The sequence below is a fragment of the Oncorhynchus gorbuscha genome, linkage group LG09, assembly GCF_021184085.1.
Source record: "Oncorhynchus gorbuscha isolate QuinsamMale2020 ecotype Even-year linkage group LG09, OgorEven_v1.0, whole genome shotgun sequence".
NCBI classification, from domain to species: Eukaryota; Metazoa; Chordata; class Actinopteri; order Salmoniformes; family Salmonidae; genus Oncorhynchus; species Oncorhynchus gorbuscha.
The window spans coordinates 55,391,994-55,413,310 of record NC_060181.1 but is presented as its reverse complement, the minus strand read 5'-3'; the positions used below and the strand labels follow the sequence as shown (position 1 = coordinate 55,413,310).

Below are 21,317 nucleotides of genomic sequence, written 5' to 3'. Positions count from 1 at the left end.
ATATATATATTTAATCCATTTTGAATTCCGGCTGTAACACAACAAAATGTGGAATAAGTCAAGGGGTATTAATACTTTCTGAAGGCGCTGTATAACTGGTTGTTATATAAGTGTTTCCTTTTTTTGAGAGGAGTGAGATGGCAGAATAGAATAGCACCCGGCCTCGCCGAGTAGATCCAAGCCATTTGATAGGTTTAGCACAAAACAAATATTACAAGAGAAAAGACGTTTTCTTGCCCCTGCAGCACAGCAGCTGTAAATATTTTAGGAGATTGAGAAAGAGAGAGTTTTTCACTTTTTCCAATATCATGGCGAGTGCATTGCAATAAGTGATATGGGGCGGGCCGGTAGTAACTGAAAGATTGCTGGTTCGAATCCCGAAGCTGACAAGGTGAGGCACTTAACCCCAATTGCTCCAGGGGTGCTGGACAATGATGACCCTGGCTGTGACCCCACTCCCTGCAGGTGTCTCAGCGAGTTGGGATATGCAAGTGTGAATGAATGTGAACAGCAGAGCAGTCTTAAGAAGCGAGTGCGAGAGAAGTAGAGGAATGGAGACAGACTGAGACTTGAGATTCACAACCTCGCTGTCATTCCACCACCATAACCTTTTTACTCCAGCACCAGTCACTCACACACACTGCCAAGTGGAAACAGTGTTTGGCTCGGCACTGTGCGGGTAGACTGAAAGCAGGAGAGAGGGAGGGGGAAAAAGAGAGAAATGGGAGGCATGGCAGAACGGAAAGCTTTATGCCTAGACTCTCATTGCTACGGTTTCTGGACATTTGATGTGGTACGTTAGGCTACATTTTGAGCAGCCTCTATGTCGTATGAATGACAAGCTATTATAGCCTTCCATTTCCTTAGCCTCTGATCACTTCGGTCTTGCAGCCACTCTTACCCAAATAAGTGTGTTTGTGTGCGGGGGCGTATGCATGTTTGTGTTTCGTATTTGAAAGGATTTGACCGTGCTCTAACTTCAAGCTTGACCGAGTCAATGTTCAGTCACAGATGACTTTCAATTCGAACTCCCCATTTTTTTCACTCACTCACACACTGGTGAACTAATTTTAAAACACAGTTTGTGTAACATTAGTTCTAGCTTTTGAATAAAGCCAGTGTGGGATAAACACGTGTTTGTATTGTTACCCAAGGTATGGGAGGTTTTAAGGGGCTGGGCTCCAGGGTGACGTATCCTCTAGGTACATACTGTGTATGTAGGATCAGCTTCCCCTCCCCAATCCTAACCTTAACCATTAGTGGGGGAAATGCATAACTGACCCAAGATCACTGGAGTGGTTGAGGTAGGTTTATACGTACATAAAAGTGACTGGGAGAAGGATATACATGTAAACAGGGCTGATAAGTGACTGGTAGCAGGAATATATAAATACTTATAGTGATATACTGATGTTCATATGTACATGTAAACATGTGTTATAGTGACCAGTAGCTGGATAAATACACAATATATACAAAAAGTATGTGGATTCCCCTTCAAATTAGTGGATTTGGCTCTTTCAGCCACACCCGTTGCTGACAGGTGTATAAAATTGAGCACACAGCCATGCAATCTCCATAGACAAACATTTGCATTAGATTGGCCTTCCTGAAGAGCTCAGATACTTTAAACGTGGCACCGTCCTAGAATGTCATCTTTCCACCAAGTTAGTTCGTCAAATTTCTGCCCTGCTAGAGCTGCCCCTGTAAGTGCTTCAACTGTCTAGTAGCAACAACAGCTCAGCTGCAAAGTGGTAGGCCACACAAACTCGCATAACGGGACCACCGAGTGCTGAAGCATCTGTCCTTGGTTGCAAAGCTCGTCGCCATTGGACTCTGGAGCAGTGGAAATGCATTCTCTGGAGTGATGAATCACACTTCACCATCTGGCAGTCCGACGGATGATTCTGGGTTTGGTGGATGACAGGAGAATGCTTCTTGCCCCAATGCATAGTGCCAACTGTAAAGTATGGTGGATGAGAAATAATGGTCTGGGGCTGTTTTTCATGGTTCGGGCTAGACACCTTCGTTCCAGTGAAGGGTAATCTTAATGCTACAACACAGTGACTTTCTTGACGATTCTGTGCTTCCAACTTTGTGGCAACAGTTGGGGAAGGCCCTTTCCTGTTTCACCATGACAATGCCACTGTGCACAAAGTGAGGTCCATACAGAAGTAGTTTGTGCCCGACCTCACTAATGATCTTGTGGCTGAATGGTTGCAAATCCCCACAGCAATGTTCCAACATATAGTGGAAAACCTTCCCAGGAGAGTGGAGGCAGTTATAGCAGCAAAGCAGGGACCAACTCCATATTAATGCCCATCATTTTGAAATGAGATGTTCGACGAGCTGGTGTCCAACTTATATTTTTGGTCATATAGTGTAGATGGCTACTAATGGTAATAGCAATCAATAATCAATGAACAGCACCCTACATGGTAGTAATACATCTAATCAAATCATTTAGAAGCTGTGTGTGTAAGGGTGACTGTGAAGGTGTGTGTCTGAGTGGGTACAAACCTTTGGATAGGCATAGTCAGTGTGGATAGTCTGTGGGAGAGCAGTAGTTGGTAGCCATTTGAATGTTTATGGCCTGGGGATAGAAGCTGTTTATGAGTCTGGTCTGAGCCTTGATGTACCGCCTGAGCATTGAGAACAGTCCATGTGTCTGGAGTCGTCAATAAATATTTTGGGCCTTGGATGGCTGGGAGCTCGCACCCCCAGTGATTCGCTGGGCTGTCCGCACCACCCTCTGTTGGACCTCCTGGTTGAGGGCGGTGCAGTTGCCATCCAAGACGGTGATAGAACCAGTCAGGCAGGATGCTCTCGATGGTGCAGCTGTGAAAGGGGCCATTCCAAATCGTTTCAGCCTCCCGAGGGAGAAGAGGGGATGCCGTGCCATCTTCAAAACTGTGGTGGTGGGAGGACCATGTTAAGTCCTCAGTGATGTGGCACGCCGAGGAACTTGAAACTCTTGACCCTCTCCACTGCAGCCCCCCTTTTCCCCGTAGTCCTGCGCTGTACAGTGTCAAATTTGTATTGCACCTCACAATCACCACACGTAATATAGTCGGCACTGCTATCATCCTCTTTTACCACTTCACCAAATCTTTCCCAAACGTTACTTTTCCTTCCTTCCTCTCTCTTTATTTTCAATTCTCCATGTCTCAGCTTGTCTTTAACTGATATTGTCCTTTTAGCCTTAGTGGATCAGCATAAACATTTTCTACTTGAGTTCCCAAAAGTATTTGGCGATTGGCGTGTATTTGGTGAGTGTACAGCTAGGCCCTAAAGCTTAGGCACTGTCAGATAATCAGTATTTTTTTGAAGTATCTTTGGCAGCGATTACAGCCTCGAGTCTTTTTGAGTATGACGCTACAAGATGTCACACCTGTATTTGGAGAGTTTCTCCCATTCTTCTCTGCAGATCCTCTCAAGCTCTGTCCGGTTGAATTGGGAGCGTCACTGCATAGCTATTTTCAGGGCTCTCCAGAGATGTCTCTGGCTTGGCTACTCAAGGACATTCAGAGACTTGTCCAGAAGCCACTCCTGCTTTGTCTTGGCTATGTGCTTAGGGTCTTTGTCCTGTTGGAAAGTGAACTATCGCCCCCAGTCTGAGGTCCTGAGCACTCTGAGAGGATGTTTTCATCAAGGATCTCTCCGTGTCAAATCAATTGAATTTACCACAGGTGGACTACAATCAAGTTGTGTAACACTAACCCAGCTTTAGTGTTCCCCAGTAAACGCATGTTGGAAGTTACACAGAAGTTTGCGCTCAGCAGATCTGAAATTTGCTCATTGGCATAAAACTTTGAGGGAACATTGGTGGGAACTGTGGGTTATGAATCAACCCGCACAATACTATCGTACACACATACAGTAAACAGACAGCCCTCATCACTCTAATCAGGTGGCTGTACCCGGTGCCTGCTCTGGCTGGTGGCTCCAAGGGTGTGTGTGTGTATGTGTGTGTGTGTGTTTGTGGGGGGTAGGGGGTGCGCCCTGCAGCTGTAATGCCCAGCTATCCACCGCGCCTCCTTGGCCTGGCATCTCCCCTGACGCCTGACACAAATATATCCAGCATTGTCAGAGGAGAGGGTGACGCCACCCCAGCAGGTGTGCCTAAGCAAATAATAAGGATGTTTCGGGGAGAAACACATTTCCAGCCGGGTGCTAATCATAATTGTTTGTGGTCAATTCCAATTCAAGAAGGAAAATGAAATTCCAATTCCAACTCATTTTTTTTTCTAATCGTCTGAATTGGTAAGGAATTGACCCCAACCCTGGTGCTAATTGATACTAGGCCGTGTCAGAGGTGCACAGCTTAAATTCTCACTCAGTGTTTAGCAATTTGTTTACCCCCCTGACTTTCAATCAGACACTCCAGAGGTGGTTACCGCCTGGGTGACCCGGGGTGTGTTCAGCAAAGCGAATCTCCGCAGACAGAGGAGTATAATGACTAAGTTTATGTGTCACTTCCATATAGGCCATCTCTTTCTGTGTGCCCCATTCATTAAGACAAGACCAGGAGAGCTCTTAATGAGGACACCGGTGGAAGAGAATATTACAAAGCTTGTGAGAACATTGTTAAAGTGAGGAAGTGCTGACTTGGTTCTACTGTGGGCTACTTTATTTCTCCTACTCTGCACTCTGCTCCTCTGTGCTGAAGAGGTTTTACAGAATGCAAATCCTGTATATCAAAGGTGGTCTAGTGCTATTATCTCTGATCGATTGAACAAGCCACGTCAACCTACTCCCTCCCTCCTTTGCTCGTCCAGATTTGACCTTCTGACACCTCTTCACCAGTGGATGTAGCCCCAGAGGCGCCTGATGTATTTGGGCCTCCTTCCCTCCCTTCCTTATTGGTGTGTCTGCCAGAGCCCCCCAGGCTTGTGTGCTGTGGTGCGTGTGGGCTGCCAGAGGGCAGACCGAGGCGGCTATTGTTCTGTTGTGTTGCCCTGTAGCGGTGGATACAACGGCCTCACAGCCTCAAAGGCCCTGGTAGCAAAGTAGAACAACACCAGGGTGGCTCGCATATGGGCCTGCCTGCCTAGAGGTCGGGCTGAGCGCAAGGACAAAGCAATGAGTCATATCAACAGAAGAAAGCGCTGACCACAGGAGAATGTGCTACCATCATTCATAGACATGCATATTCATACGCACAACCTTGAATATTCAATTGAGTGCGTATATAGTACATAATTGGTATCACTCTGCAGTGCCCACCCATTTAGTTTACATTTGATGGTAGAATAGAACTGTTATGCTAGTCAATGGCTGATGGAAATGTGCGTTTTAGCTACATTTGGTGCAATGTATAGATTGTGCAATGGTCCCTGGCAGATGAACAAAAAGGAGTCCACATCCTTCCATTCATTGTCTACATGGAATTAGGACTGCTGTCCTCTGACTTTAGTTCTAAGATGCTGATGGAAGCTATTGCTGTGTATTTGCAGACATTTTCCCCAGGATTTTAAAGGAGTTCAAATGAGGTGTGTCGTGGAAAATTACCACCAGGGACACCTGAAGTCAATATTAAATGAATCATTCTTTATTATCAGCAAGCTGGAGAGGTTCCAACACACTTAATGCACGGTAGTACACGTTGGTCGGGAGCCCTGCCGGTGCAGTTCCGTTAGGTTTCTTATATACTGCTTACACAGACAAGTTATATTTGCATGATTTACATTATTATGTGACCGACCAATAACTCACAAGGCTTCTTCTCTCCAAGCTGAGACCACGAAACTGAGATGCCCCTTTCGGATCTCAGAGCAATGTTCTGGGCGTACTGCACAAATTCCTTATACCGATGTGAGGATTCTTCCCAGGCACGATCAATCAGTCACTTGCATGAACCCAGTTGAATTGGTTATTAGAAAAGCACAAACATCACATTTTCCTTCACAGGTGTATACTATACGCCTGCATGCTTGTATGTGCGTATATGCACTTGCGTGTACATGTGTGTGTTTGCACGGAGTACCGGAGTATCAGAATTGTTACGTAGAAAGAGTAAGAGATACGCCTCCAGCCTGTACTTCCCAAAGAAACAACTTAATGTCCACCCCCCCCCCCAAACACTTTCCCTAGTTGCCACTACTCTTGCTCAACAAACCATGTAATCCGTCTCATCGCATTCTTTTTAAAGTCACCCCCCCCCAAAAAAAAAAAAAATATTTTAAGGTAGGGTGACGTTTTACCCCAACTTTCCCTTAATATCGACCCGTGTTAAGTTCAGCCCCTCTCTCACCTATGCGTTCACTGCAAACTGCGGAGCGGTAACATGCTTAGACGTGGCGCAGCTGGAAACTCCAGGTTTGAAAAGGTGCAGTTCGTGCATATTTAGGAATAGGAATGGAAAGCCTTTTAATTACAAAGGCCGTTTAAAATGGCTGTTTGCCCCACGATTGCATTATAAATTGTTGTGCGTTGACAGGTTGTAAGAAAGCATGTTTCTCTCCATTTGGCACTCAACTTGAATGCACTTTGAGAGGAATATTTGTTGCATAGAACACACAACGACATCGGACTGGGCAAATAGATCAACCATTCTGCTATGGGGTGTCTGGTTGTTCTATTCATTACTCATTTTTGTTTGCAGAGGAAAAGAATGTGGACTGTTCTAGCATCTATAAAGTGAGTCTCGGGCAGAAATACCTTTTCATGTTCCATATATTTCGGGCACGGCGGCAATGATTTTGCATCACCACAGCCAAATGAGTGTACTTATTTCCCCTCACCTCTCTGCAGTGTTAAATATTTAAAGGTCTGCCTTCACACTGCATTGGGCAGCACTAGCACTGAGCGCTAACTGGCCCGTGAGTACGGGGATCTAACGCTACAGAGGAAATTAGTGAGTCTACAGTGAGTCTACTCTGACTGGATTTCTGTAGTCATGAGATGGAAAAATATGTACAAAGGAATACTTACACAGGAATATGTACACAAGGAATATGTACACAGGAATATGTACACATACGCCCGCGCGCTCTAGACAGGGGTACATGGAATCCAGGTCAGTGTGTTTAATATAAGAGCAAGGCTGCCCCTTCTGGGCAGGCATACCTTAGAACAGCAGATAAATCCCCCGAAGATGAATTACTTCCTAAAGCTTACTGTATGCTGCCCATTCTAAACAGTTTGCTTATACTGTGTAATTATTATGACCGTTTTCTGACATCTTAGTCTTTGGCAATTTTTTTATTTTGGCTGTTCGTGCACCAATTTGTTCTTGAGGCAAGTTGAAGTTCAGTAGACAGTCTACGCCCCGTCGTCGGTGATTGGTCAACAGTACTACCCCTAGTAGGAATGGGAACATGTTTGTTGTCATTAAACCAGGAACAACTAGTTTTCATTCACATTTTTTCACTTGAAATACAGCAAACATCTTAGCTAGATGTTAAAAGATATATATATAAAAAAGGACCTTGGCAAAAATGTGTCGGATTACTTGATTTATCTGTAATAAGATTCATTCGGACTATTTTGAGGAAGTGTTTCTGGCTAAGGTGGCTTGTTTTCCAATCTATGGTCTTTAGGGAGTATGAGAGCACAGACAGTCGCCCTACCGAGTTCTGATAGGAGCAAACTGAATCTATGCATGCGGACGCCTTAACACACACAAACACACACAGGCAGGAAATATTCTTCCTCGATGTTTCCATTTCACAACAGCATTTACAGTTGACCGGGGCAGCTCTAGCAAGGCAGACATTTTTACGAACTGATTTGTTACAAAAGTGGCATCCTATGACAGTGCCACGTTGAAAGTCACTGCCAATATTTGTCTATGGAGATTGCATGGTTGTGTGCTCCATTTTACACACCTGTCAGCTGAATCCACTAATTTGAAGGTTTTTGTGTGTGTATGTATACAGTGCATTTGGAAAGTATTCACACCACTTGACCTTTCCCAAATTTTGTTACCTTATGGCCTTATTCTAAAATAGATTAAATAATTGTATCCTCTCAATCTACACACAATCCCCCATAATGACAAAGCGAAAAAACCATGTATTTTTTTACATTTTCAAAAAACTGAAATCACATTTACATAAGTATTCAGAACCTTTACTTAGCATTTTGTTGAAGCACCTTTGGCAGCGATTACAGCCTCAAGTCTTCTTGGGTCTGACGCTTCATGCTTGGCACACCTGTATTTGGGGAGTTTCTCCCATTCACTCAAACAGAAATACCTTATTTGCATAAGTATTTAAACCCTTTGCTATGAGACTCGAAAATGAGTGTCTGTGCATCCTGTTTCCATTGATCTTCCTTGATGTTTCTACAACTTGGTTAGAGTCCACCTGTGGTAAATTCAACTGATTGGACATGATTTAGAAAGGAACACACTTGTCTATATAAGGTCCCACAGTTGATAGTGCATGTCAGAGGAAAAACTAAGCCATGAGGTCGAAGGAATTGTACGTAGAGCTCCGAGACAGGGTTGTGTCTCGGCACAGATCTAGGGAAGGGTACCAAAACATTACTGCAGTATTGAATGTCTCCAAGAACACAGTGGCCGCCATCATTCTGAAATGGAAGAAGTTTGGAATCACCAAGATTCTTCTTAGAGCTGGCCACCTGGCCAAACTGAGCGCTAGGGGGAGAAAGCCCTTGGTCACTCTGATAGAGCTCCACAGTTCCTCTGTGGAGATGATAGAATCTTTCAGTACAACCATCTCTGCAACATTCCATCAATCAGACCTTTGTGGTAGAGTGGTCAGACAGAAGCCACTCCTCAGTAAAAGGCACATGACAGCCCACTTGGAGTTTGCCGAAAGGTACCCAAGACCATGAGAAACAAGATTCTCTGGTCTGATGAAACCAAGATTGAACTCATTGGCCTGAATGCCAAGCGTTAGGTCTGGAGGTAACTTGACACCACACCTATGGTGAAGCATGTTGGTGGCAGCATCATGCTGTGGGGATGTTTTTCTGCGGCAGGGACTGGGAGACCTGTCAGGATCAAGGGAAAGATGAACAGAGCAAAATAAAAGCGGTACCAGAGATACTTGATGAAAACCTGCTCCAGAGTGCTCAGGACCTCGGATTGGGGCGAAGGTTCACCTTCCAACAGGACAACGACCTTAAACACACAGCCAAGACAACGCAGGAGTAGCTTCGGGACAAGTCTCAATGTCCTTGAGTGGCCAAAGCAAAGCCTGCACATCTCTGGAGAGATCTGAAAATAGCTGTGCAGCAACACTCCCCATCCACCCTGACAGAGCTTGAGAGGATCTGCAGAGAAGAATGGGAGAAACTCCCCAGATACATATGCCAAGCTTGAAGCATCATACCCAAGAAGACTCAAGGCTGTAATCACTGCCAAAGGTGCTTAAACAAAGTACTGAGTAAAGGGTCTGAATACTTACGTAAATGTGATATTTCAGGTTTTTTTCTACAGTACCAGTATTTGGACACACCTACACACAATACTCTTAATTTTTTTTATTTTTTTTTACCTTCATTTAACCAGGCAAGTCAGTTAAGAACATATTCTTATTTTCAATGACTGCCTGGGAACAGTGGGTTAACTGCCTGTTCAGGGGCAGAACGACAGATTTGTACCTTGTCAGCTCGGGGGTTTGAACTCGCAACCTTCCGGTTACTAGTCCAACGCTCTAACCACTAGGCTACGCTGCTGCCCCAATAATGACAAAGCAAAAACAGTTTTTCCAACATTTTTGCAGATGTACACTACCAGTCAAAAGTTTGGACACACCAACCCCATCTTGTCACAACACAACTGATTGGCTCAAATGCATTAAGGAAAGAAATTCCACAAATTGACTTTTAAAAAGGCACACCTGTTAATTGAAATGCATTCCAGGTGACGACCTCATGAAGCTGGTTGAGAGATTGCAAAGCTGGCAAGGCAAAGGGTGGCTACTTTGAAGAATATAAAATATATTTTGATTTGTTTAACCCTTTTTTTGGTTCCTACATGTGTTATTTCATCATTTTAATGTCTTCACTATTATTCTACAATGTGACTAACCACCTGGATTCTGACTTTTGTAGCAACATTTAGAATTTGTTTTTTTTTACATTCGATAAAATGACTCGGCGCTATAGAATGGTAGATCATACACAACATTTTTGAGGAGCAATGGGAAAGTGTTTCTCCTTTGAAAGTTGAAACATTTGTAAACTCACTTGAGAAAAGGGCCTTTGAATGGTACCTACTGAGAGTTCTCCTTTGTCTAAACCCAGCCCCACCCATCTCATGAGGTCATGTGCTAAAGACTAAGTGGTAGTAGCCTACAATAAGGAACAATTCTGGGTAAACAGTGTCCAGATAGATGTGAAAGAAATACTACAACCCCCAGCCACATCCAGTGGTGGAAAAAGTACAAAATGGTCATACTTGAGTAAAATAATAAATAGTTTCAAATTCCTTCTAAAAGAAAATGACAGATAGCCAGGGGCACAATGTTTTTAGGTATCAAAAGTTAAAATATAAACCATTTCACTTCCTTATGTTAACTAGACAGCACAATTTTATTGATGGACAGTCAGGGCACACTCCAACACTGACATCATTTACAAATGAAGCATGTGTTTAGTGAGTCTGCCAGATCGTAGGCAGTATGTATGGATGACCAGGAATGTTCTATTTTTAGTGTTAGTTGGACAATTTTGCTGTCAAGGAAAATGTATAGAGTGAAAAGTACATTACTAATGTAGTGAAGTAAGTTGCCAAAAATATAAATAGTAAAGTACAGATGCCACAAAAACTACTTAAGTAGTACTGTAATTTTTATTTACTTAAATGCCTTCATAACCGGGACATTAGCATACTTTATATGCTGTTAAACAGGCACTTATCATAGTATTTCATACATAAGGCCATGTGAGGTTCACATAAACAGATGGCATGTGCCATATTTAAGTGGTGGACACTTGATACAGTCACATGATATTGTCGTGGTATGTCACAAAAGCATGTTAAGTCTTGCTAAGTGGATGGTCTCTACAGAAGGTGTAAACGGTACAGCCAAATGGTTACTTGCAGAGTAGCAATATCAGAAATAGTGTCAATATAAGATATATACAGTATGTACAAGAACAATATCAGTGATAGACGAGGTAGTTATGCATCAAATTTGAATTGTATTCGTCACATGCACCAAATACAACAGCTAGACCTTAGTGAAATTCTTACTTACAAGCCTCTAACCAACAGTGCAGTTTTAAAAAATTTAATAATAAATACAGATAAGAAGTAACAAGTAATTAAAGAGCAGCAGTAATAAAAAATATATATATATATATATACGGGTGCTGGGTAGCCATTTGACTAGATGTTCAGAGGTCGGAGGTCGAGCAGTTGCCATACCAGGTTGTGTTGCTCTCAATGGTGCAGCTGTAGAACCTTAAGGATCTGAGGGCCCATGCCAAATCTTTTCAGTCTCCTGAGGGGGAATAGGTTTTGTTGTGCCTACTTAATGACTGTTTTGGTGTGCTTGGCCTAAATGCTAGTTTTTTTTGGTGATGTGGACACCAAGGCACTTGAAGCTCTCAACCTGCTCCACTGCAGCCCTGTCAATGGTTGAGCAGCAGGACAACAAAAAAATATCAGCAGCATATGGCGTGTGTGTTAGGAGAGGGTCATGTGAATAGAGGCACTGCAGATAGTGCTGATGACTGGTCCATCCAAACCATGAACAAGGGAATCTATATTCAGAGAGCCTGCCGTGCGGTAGCAGAGAGAACAGTCTATGACTAGGGTGGCTGGATTCTGACCGTCCTCCAGAAAGTAGTCCTCCAACTTTTTCCCACTGACCTTTGTTGATAGGGCCTGATAAATTCAGGGCAGGAATGTTATTGAGAGCAGTAGCAACATATTTGCACTTCTCCATGGCTAACATAATATCTTTAGAAAAGAACTGCAGTAGAAAGGATTATTTACGCATAACGAGCATCTCATTTTATAGACCCAAGATGCAACACCACAGACCAATCCAAATTCATCTCTCGGCATGTCCAGCCCACTCATTATCTCAGCCAATCATGACTAGCGAGGTTGCTGGCTTTGTCTGTGGCTAAACCAACTAGGCTCGTAATTTAACAATTGCATTCATATTTACAGATGACATACACATTTGATATCATGGCACATGAAAGTTGTCATGTTCGAGAAGGCAGTTCTGCAACAAACAAAAAAACATTTGGATAAATATTTTTTTACGTTCAAAAGGCTCTCCTGTGAAGTCGTGACTTGCGACATACGCCTAGAATTAGGTCACAAATGAAGAAAACCCCTTGAAAGAATCGGTGTGTCCAAACGTTTGACTATAAATCACTTCTGAATAAGCTACCTTCTTACTTACCATCACTCATCAATATTAGAATTAGAATTCCTAAAACATGGATTACACTTGAGGCCCATGCGATTTCCACAGAGTTGGGTATGGCTGCCTTTTCCTGTTACGCTCCTTGCCTATGGAATAGCCTACAAACTAAACTTAAACTTGAGACTCTTGTCCCCCTTGGCTCATTTTAAATATTTATTGGAGCATTTTAATTTTTTTTATTGCTTGTAACTGTTTCGGGTAGTACAAGTTCTTGTGCTGTTAGGTTATTCTACTATGTTTAAATTAAATCTGTTGTTGTGTATATATATATTTCTATCTTTTGTTGTTGTTGTGTTATCTGTGATGGTTTTGTTTGTCTTGTGTAGTTTCTTAATCAATGTACCTCAGCTGTATGTGTAAACATGTATACGCAGGGCCCAGCTGTAAAAGAGACCTTGGTCTCAGTCTGTCTGCCTTGTTGAAATAAAGGTAGAATAATACTGTACATTTGCAAACATTTCTGAACCTGTTTTTGCTTTGTCGTTATGGGGTATTGTGTGTCGATTGATTTAGGAAAAATAACAATTGAATCCATTTTAGAATAAGGCTGTAATGTAACATTGTGGAAACAGTCAAAGGTCTGAATGCTTTCCGAAGGCACTGTATCGTGAACCCTTTGGAATTACCTGGATATCTGCATAAATGTGTCAATTTTATCTGATCTGCATCTTAGTCACAACAATAGACAAACAGTCTGCTCAAACTAATAACACACATTATTGTATTTTTCTTGTCTATATTGAATACATCATTTAAACACTCACATTGTAGGTTGGGAAAAAGTATGTGAACCCCTAGGCTAATGACTTTTCCAAAAGCTAATTGGAATCAGGAGTCTGCTAACCTGGAGTCCTATCTATGAGATTGGAGATGTTGGTTAGAGCTACCCTGCCCTATAAAAAAACACTCACGTTTGAGTTTGGTGTTCACAAGAAGCATTGCCTGATGTGAACCATGCCTCGGAACAAAATAGTTATCAGAATACCTAAGGTTAAGAATTATTGACTTGCATAAAGCTGGAATGGATTACAAAAGTATCTCTTGATACTTGATGTTCATCAGTCCACGGTTAAGACAAATGGTCTATAAATGGAGAAAGTTCAGCACTATTGCTACTCTCCCTAGGAGTGGCCATCCTGCAAAGATGACTGCAAGAGCACAGTGCAGAATGCTCAATGAGGTTAAGAAGAATCCTAGAGTGTCAGCTAAAGACTTACAGAAATCTCTGGAACATGCTAACATCTCTGTTGACTAGTCTACGATCCGTAAAACACTGAACAAGAATAGTGATCATGGGAGGGCACCACGGAAGAAGCCACTGCTGTCCACCAAAAACATTGCTGTATGTTCAAAGAATTCAAAAGAGCACCTGGATGTTCCACAGCGCTTCTGGCAAAATATTCAGATTAAACTAAAGTTGAGTTGTCTGGAAGGAACACACAACTCTGTGTGGAGGAAAAAAAGTACACCAAAATCAAATCTCATCCCAACTGTAAAGTATGGTGGAGGGAGCATCATGGTTTGGGGCTGCCTCAGGGCCTGGACAGCTTGCTATCAGACATAAAAATTAAGTTTATCAAGACATTTTGCAGGAGAATGTAAGGCTATCTGTCCGCAATTGAAGCTCAACAGAAGATGGGGTGATGCAACAGGACAACGACCCAAAACACAGAAGTAAATCAACAGAATGATTTCAACAAAATAAAATATGTGTTGTGGAGTGGCCCAGTCAGAGTCCTGACCTCACCCCGATTTAAAATGCTGTGGTATGACCTCGAACGCGGTTCACACCAGGCATCCTAGGAATATTGCTGAACTCAAACAGTTTTGTAAGGATGAATGGTCCAAAATTCCTCCAGATAATTGTGTAGGTCTGATCCACAGCTACAGAAAACGTTCGGTTGAGTTTATTGCTGCCAAAGAAAGGTCAAACAACTATTAAATCCAAGGGTTCACTTACTTTTCCCACCCTACACTGAATGTTTACACAGTGTGTTCAATAAAGACCTGAAAACGTGTAATTGTTTGTGTGTTATTAGTTTGAGTTTGAGCAGACTGTGTTTGTCAGATACATTTTGTTGGACCACTTTATGCAGAAGTCCAGGTAATTCCAAAGGGTTCACACATTGTTTCTTGCCACTGTGTATATACAATTGAAAAGTAGTGCGTGCTTCAAGTTCTCCCTGTTTGTTATTATTCCCCAGTTTTCGAGAGGGCTTGTCAGGACCCCCCTCAAGCATGTCTGATGTGGCGCCTGTGGCCTAACTCTCTGCCAAGATGGGACTGACTCGGTTAAACTGCCCTGCCTACCCAGTTCAGCAGTCTCTTGATCTCTCTCTCTCTCTCTGGGCAGATCTCAATTGCATACTCCTCACGTCCTCTCTCCTCGTCTCCTTCTCATGCTTATTTGATGAGAAAGCAAGAGTTCCCTCCCCTCTGACCTTTTCTGCCAATAGGTTTTACGAAGAAGAGAGGACCCGAGGACTATGCAATTGAGATGTCTCCCTATCCTCATCTGTTTCAAGGTTCTGTCTGACTGTTTGTCTCTCGCATCTCCATCTTCTTTCTCCCTCTCAAACACAGATTAGCATGTAGTCAATAGCACAATAGCATATTTTCTCAAAGTTTGGTCTCTAGCCCCCCTCCTCTCTCTCTCTCCATCTCTCTCCATGTCACTCATTCTCTGCGGGCGGTAGTGTGATTTTGCATCGCTGTTTTGGGTCTTGCCCAATCATAATGTACACACCACCTCCACGTCTCTCATTCCCCTGCCCCCACAGTGGGTGAGTGCCCTTGCCTGAGCCATGTGGCACGGCAGTCGGGTCTTCCCCGGTCCCTAGCCTCAATGACCTGTCCAGAATGATGACGCTAATGATGCTGACCCAGACTCTCACACGTCGCTCTCGAGCTCGAATGAAGAACAATGCTACCACCTACTGGTGTTTTGTAATATTAGGGTTGATATATTCTCAGCTCTTACTTCTGATTCTAAGGCTGGCTGTGTTATTTACAGTTTACTGTGAGTGTCCTGATTTCAATTCTTTCCCTCGCCCATGTATTTTTGTTGAGCACGCCTTCCACAAACTCCCTTTGGCTGGACCTGACTGTGCACCACAGCATGGCTAATAGTTCCATTTGAGTTTTGCCCCCCTAACAATAACACTTGTTAACCTGACCATGTGACCACATGCATACAATATTTGTACTATAACTAAGTTTTTACTTTTGAATGTGCAGTCTTGTTTGGATCATATTTGTGGCCGTTAATTTGGTCCAGACACATCTGCATACTGACTGTCTTTAGCAATTGCCACCACTACCACAATGGCCATTTTTATTTTTCAGTTAACTGTCTGTAAACAGATATGAGTTTAAGACATTGTTATGACAGTTGTTTGGCCTTTGACTGGTGTTGGCCTGTAAAACAAAACAAAAAAATGGGGGGAAAAAGCAGTATTTAAAAAAAAAAATTCTTCAGGAGCCGCTGTAGAGCCGTATGAAGTTCATGCCTTATCCTAAGTCTGAGACGCCCTACTGTTTCTCAACCACGACCAATTCCTTCTCCTTCGTGGTCAGCCTTCAGAGCGATCACAGGGGTGGCGCTCCAAACCGGCCGTGGTCAGACTTGGCCAGCTGTGGTTGTGCTTGGCCTATATACTGTCAGTAGTGTGATGGAAATGCTGTGGGCTAGTGTGCGTTTTGGCACTCTCTCCATCTCCATTTTTCTCTCTGGCCTGTCAGGCACATGCTTGTCTTCTTAGAGAAGAGCTGTCTAAACACATGCCTGTTGGTTTGAGCCACAGTACCCTGGGCAGCCATGGGAATTAGAAGTGGGCATTGATGGGGACTGCTGTGGTGTCCCCAAATGACTCCTCAGGTTAAAGGGATGGACTGGCCATCCCTACTTACTGCTGTTCCTCTGTTTATGACTGTTTTTCATTCATCTCTCGATCTCCCTGGCTTTCACCCCTTCTCCCTCCCCTTTACTCTCCGCCTCTACATTTCCTCACTATGGTATTCTCTCTTTTCCCCACTCTGTCGCAGCTGGAGGGTTTAAAGCTTTATGGCTTTGGCTGTACCTAGTATAACATTATATTTCACACGCCTGTGGGCTTTTACTGCAGATTTTAACTGCTGTTGTTTTCAGCCTGCTTTCCCTTTGGGGCTAAAGTGATTTCTCACATGCTTCTGTCCATCATTTTCTTTTCCTCGTGATGCCATTTTGTGAAGTGCACCAGTCCCTCCTGCAGCAAAGCACCCCCACAACATGATGCTGCCACCCCCCGTGCTTCACGGTTGAGATGGTGTTCTTCTGATTGCAAGCCTCCCTCTTTTTACTCCAAACATAACGATGGTCATTATGGCCAAACAGTTCTATTTGTGTTTCATCAGACCAAAGGACATTTCTCCAAAAAGAACGATCTTTGTCCCCATGTGCAGTTGCAAACCGTAGTCTGGCTTTTTGTGGCGGTTTGGAGCAGTGGCTTCTTCCTTGCTGAGCGGCCTTTCAGGTTATGTTGATATAGATACTTTTGTACCTGTTTCCTCCAGCATCTTTACATGGTCCTTTGCTGTTGTTCTGGGATTGATTTGCACTTTTCGCACCAAAGTACGTTCATCTCTAGGAGACAGAACGCGTCTCCTTACTGAGTGGTATGACGGATGCTAGGTCCCATGGTGTATATACTTGCATACTATTGTTTGTACAGATGAACGTGGTACCTTCTGGCGTTTTGGAAATTGCTCCTAAGGATGAACCAGACTTGTGGAAGTCTACAATTTATTTACTGAGGTCTTGGCTGATTTCTTTTTATTTTCCCATGATGTCAAGCAAAGAGGCACTGAGTTTGAAGGTAGGCTTTGAAATACATCCACAGGTAGACCTCCAATTGACTCAAATGATGTCAATTAGCCTATCAGAAGCTTCTAAAGCCGGACATCATTTTCCAAGCTGTTTAAAGGCACAGTTAACTTAGTGTATGTAAACTTCTGACCCACTGGAATTGTGATACAGTGAATTATAAGTGAAATAATCTGTCTGTAAACAATTGCTAGAAAAATTACGTGTGTCATGCACAAGGTAGATGTCCTAACCGACTTGCCAAAACTATAGATTGTTAACAAGAAATGTGTGGAGTGGTTGAAAAACGAGTTTTAATGACTCCAAACTAAGTGTGTGTAAACTTCCGACTTCAACTGTATATACATTTTATGGACACAGTATATTTTTTAAATAGTTATCTTTTGTTTGTTTTTAGTCCCAACCTTAAGCTCCACTCAACCCCTCCCATGGATCTCTGAAAACCATCCAGTTTAGATTTTTATTTGCCATAAAGAGGTTACCAAGAACCTGATGGTCACTCTGACTGAGCTCCAGAGTTCCTCTGTTGAGATGGGAGAGCCTTCCTGAAGGACAACCATCTCTGCAGCACTCCACCAATCAGGCCTTTATGGTAGAGTGGCCAGACAGAAGCCAATTCAGTAAAAGGCACATGACAGCCCACTTGGAGTTTGCCAAAAGGCACCTAAAGGACTCTGACCATGAGAAGCAAGGTTTTCTGGTCTTCCCTGGTCTCTGAACCAAGATTGAACTCTTTGGCCTGAATGCCAAGCATCACGTCTGGAGGAAACCTGGCACCAATCCCTACGGTGAAGCGTGGTGGTGGCAGCATCATGCGGTGGGGATTCTTTTTTAAGCACAGGGAGATTAGTCAGGATTGAGAGAAAGAAAAAGTACAGAGAGATCCTTGATGAAAACCTGCCCAAGAGCACTCAGGACCTCCGCCTGGGGTGCGAAGGTTCACCTTCCAACAGGACAACGAACCTAAGCACACAGCCAAGGCAACGCGGGAGTGGCTGTGGCTTCGGGTCAAGTCTCTGAAAGTCCTTGATTGGCCCAGCCAGAGCCCCGACTTGAACCCGATTGAACATCTCTGGAGTGACCTGAAAATAGCTGTGCAGCGACACTCCCCATCCAAACTGACAGGGCTTGAGAGGATCTGCAGAGAAGAATGGGAGAAACTCTCCAAATACAGGTGTGCCAAGCCTACAGCTTCATACCCAAGTAGACTCAAGGCTGTAATCGCTGCCAGTCAAGGGTCTGAATACTTACGTAAATGTATATTTCATAAATTTGCTGACAATTCTGGTTTTTGCTTTGTCAGAATATTGTAGGGTAGATTGGGGGAAGGGGTGGACAATTTAATCAATTTTAGAATAAGGCTGTAAAGTAACAAAATGTGTAAAAAGTCAGGTCTGAATATTTTCAGAATGTACTGTACAGTATATGTATCATTCTATTGGTTGCAAGAATTTGGTATAATTTAAGTTTAACAACGGTTTTGAATCCAGCTTTGTTTTGTGTATCAGTTCATTAGTCATGTGCCATGGAATCGGTACATCGTTAATCTTCGTAAAACTGTTTTGCAATCTATATTCCACAGCTGTCCATTTTTGGTCCTGAAATGAAACTTTTTTTATTTTTCACATTTTTCTTTAATAAATGTTGGTCTATAATGCAGTGCCAACAGACAATTTCCTTACTTTCTCCCCCTTTCACTTTCCTCACTTTCCATTTTTACGGTAGTCCTGCAATTACAGTGCCTTGCGAAAGTATTCGGCCCCCTTGAACTTTGCGACCTTTTGCCACATTAAAGTTGATGGGATGCCCAATTTTTCAGTTTTTGATTTGTTAAAAAAGTTTGAAATATCCAATAAATGTCGTTCCACTTCATGATTGTGTCCCACTTGTTGTTGATTCTTCACAAAAAAATACAGTTTTATATCTTTACGTTTGAAGCCTGAAATGTGGCAAAAGGTCACAAAGTTCAAGGGGGCCGAATACTTTCGCAAGGCACTGTAGTTGGTTGTAATTTTGAGTAGAGCAGACATTTCCATTTGTTAGCTGTATGTGCGACAACTCCATAATTAAATGTTAAATACACTGCTCAAAAAAATAAAGGGAACACTTAAGTTTGTCAATCACACTTCTGTGAAATAAAACTGTCCACTTAAGAAGCAACACTGATTGACAATACATTTCACATGCTGTTGTGCAAATGGAATAGACAACAGGTGGAAATTATAGGCAATTAGCAAGACACCCCCAATAAAGGAGTGGTTCTGCAGGTGGTGACCACAGACCACTTCTCAGTTCCTTATGCTTCCTGGCTGATGTTTTGGTCACTTTTGAATGCTGGCGGTGCTTTCACTCTAGTGGTAGCATGAGACAGAGTCTACAACCCACACAAGTGGCTCAGGTAGTGCAGCTCACCCAGGATGGCACATCAATGCGAGCTGTGGCAAGAAGGTTTGCTGTGTCTGTCAGCGTAGTGTCCAGAGCATGGAGGCGCTACCAGGAGACGTGGAGGAGGCCGTAGGAGGGAACAACCCAGCAGCAGGACCGCTACCTCCACCTTTGTGCAAGAAGGAGCAGGAGGAGCACTGCCAGAGCCCTGCAAAATGACCTCCAGCAGGCCACAAATGTGCATGTGTCTGCTCAAACGGTCAGAAACAGACTCCATAAGGGTGGTAGTGAGGGCCCGACGTCCACAGGTGGGGGTTGTGCTTACAGCCCAACACCGTGCAGGACGTTTGGCATTTGCCAGAGAACACCAACATTAGCAAATTCGCCACTGGCGCCCTGTGCTCTTCACAGATGAAAGCAGGTTCACACTGAACACATGTGACAGACATGCCAGAGTCTGGAGACGCCGTGGAGAACGTTCTGCTGCCTGCAACATCCTCCGGCATGACCGGTTTGGCGGTGGGTCAGTCATGGTGTGGGGTGGCATTTCTTTGGGGGTAGCACAGCTCTCCATGTGCTCGCCAGAGGTAGCCTGACTGCCATTAGGTACCAAGATGAGATCCTCAGACCCCTTGTGAGACCATATGCTGGTACGGTTGGCCCTGGGTTCCTCCTAATGCAAGACAATGCTAGACCTCATGTGGATGGAGTGTCAGCAGTTCCTGCAAGAGGAAAGCATTGATGCTATGGACTGGCCCGCTGGTCCCCAGACCTGAATCCAATTGAGCACATCTGGGACATCGTCTCGCTCCATCCACCAACGCCACGTTGCACCACAGACTGTCCAGGAGTTGGCGGATGTTTTAGTCCAGGTCTGGGAGGAGATCCCTCAGGAGACCATCCGGCACCTCATGAGGAGCATGCCCAGGCATTGTAGGGAGGTCATACAGGCACGTGGAGCCCACACACGCTACTGGGCCTAATTTTGACTTGTTTTAAGGACATTACATCAAAGTTGGATCAGCCTGTAGTGTGGTTTTCCACTTGAATTTTGAGTGTGATTCCAAATCCAGACCTCCATGGGTTGATTCATTTGATTTACTTTTTGTGTAATTTTGTTGTCAGCACATTCAACTATGTAAAAGAAAAAAGTATTTAATTAGAATATTTCATTCATTCAGATCTAGGATGTGTTATTTTAGTGTTCCCTTTATTTTTTTGAGCAGTGTATACATAAAGATTTTAATTATACGAACACCAATTACCCATTACCAATGAGCACCTTCATTCTACCATTATCCTAGTAACTCTTCCTCTCCTTTTTTTGTTCTGCCTCTGTGTGTTGTTCCTGTTTGTGATGACAGATACTATAGCTGTTAGCTGACCAGTGCTCTCCTTTCTCTTCCAGGCCACTGAAGAAGAGCCACAGAGTGCGCCAATACTACACAACGGACAACAAAGGGAAAACAGGTGTGTAACTAACTAATCGTCTATATATATATATATATATATATATATTCTCCATTATGACACCTTCCCTCACTCGCATGTCACACGGTTAGGAATACTCATAACTATGACAGAAAATCAGTAGTCCTTCTTAGAGATTCTGGGTTTGAGTCCAGGCTCTGTCGCAGCCGGCCGCGACCGGGAGACCCATGGGGCGGCGCACAATTGGCCCAGCATCATCTGATTTAGGGGAGGGTTTG

The 21,317-nt window shown here is 43.5% G+C and overlaps 1 protein-coding gene across 5 annotated transcripts in view; it reads left to right on the top strand.

The window, feature by feature from the left end:
* The window catches only part of LOC124043777 (double-stranded RNA-specific editase 1-like), a 176,423-nt gene that overhangs the window by 96,542 nt on the left and 58,564 nt on the right, over nucleotides 1–21,317 (top strand). For all 5 annotated transcript variants that reach the window (XM_046362729.1, XM_046362728.1, XM_046362726.1 and 2 more), the window contains one exon: nucleotides 21,017–21,078. The gene's annotated coding sequence lies outside the window, so the exon portion shown is untranslated. The remainder of the gene's footprint in view (nucleotides 1–21,016; nucleotides 21,079–21,317) is intronic.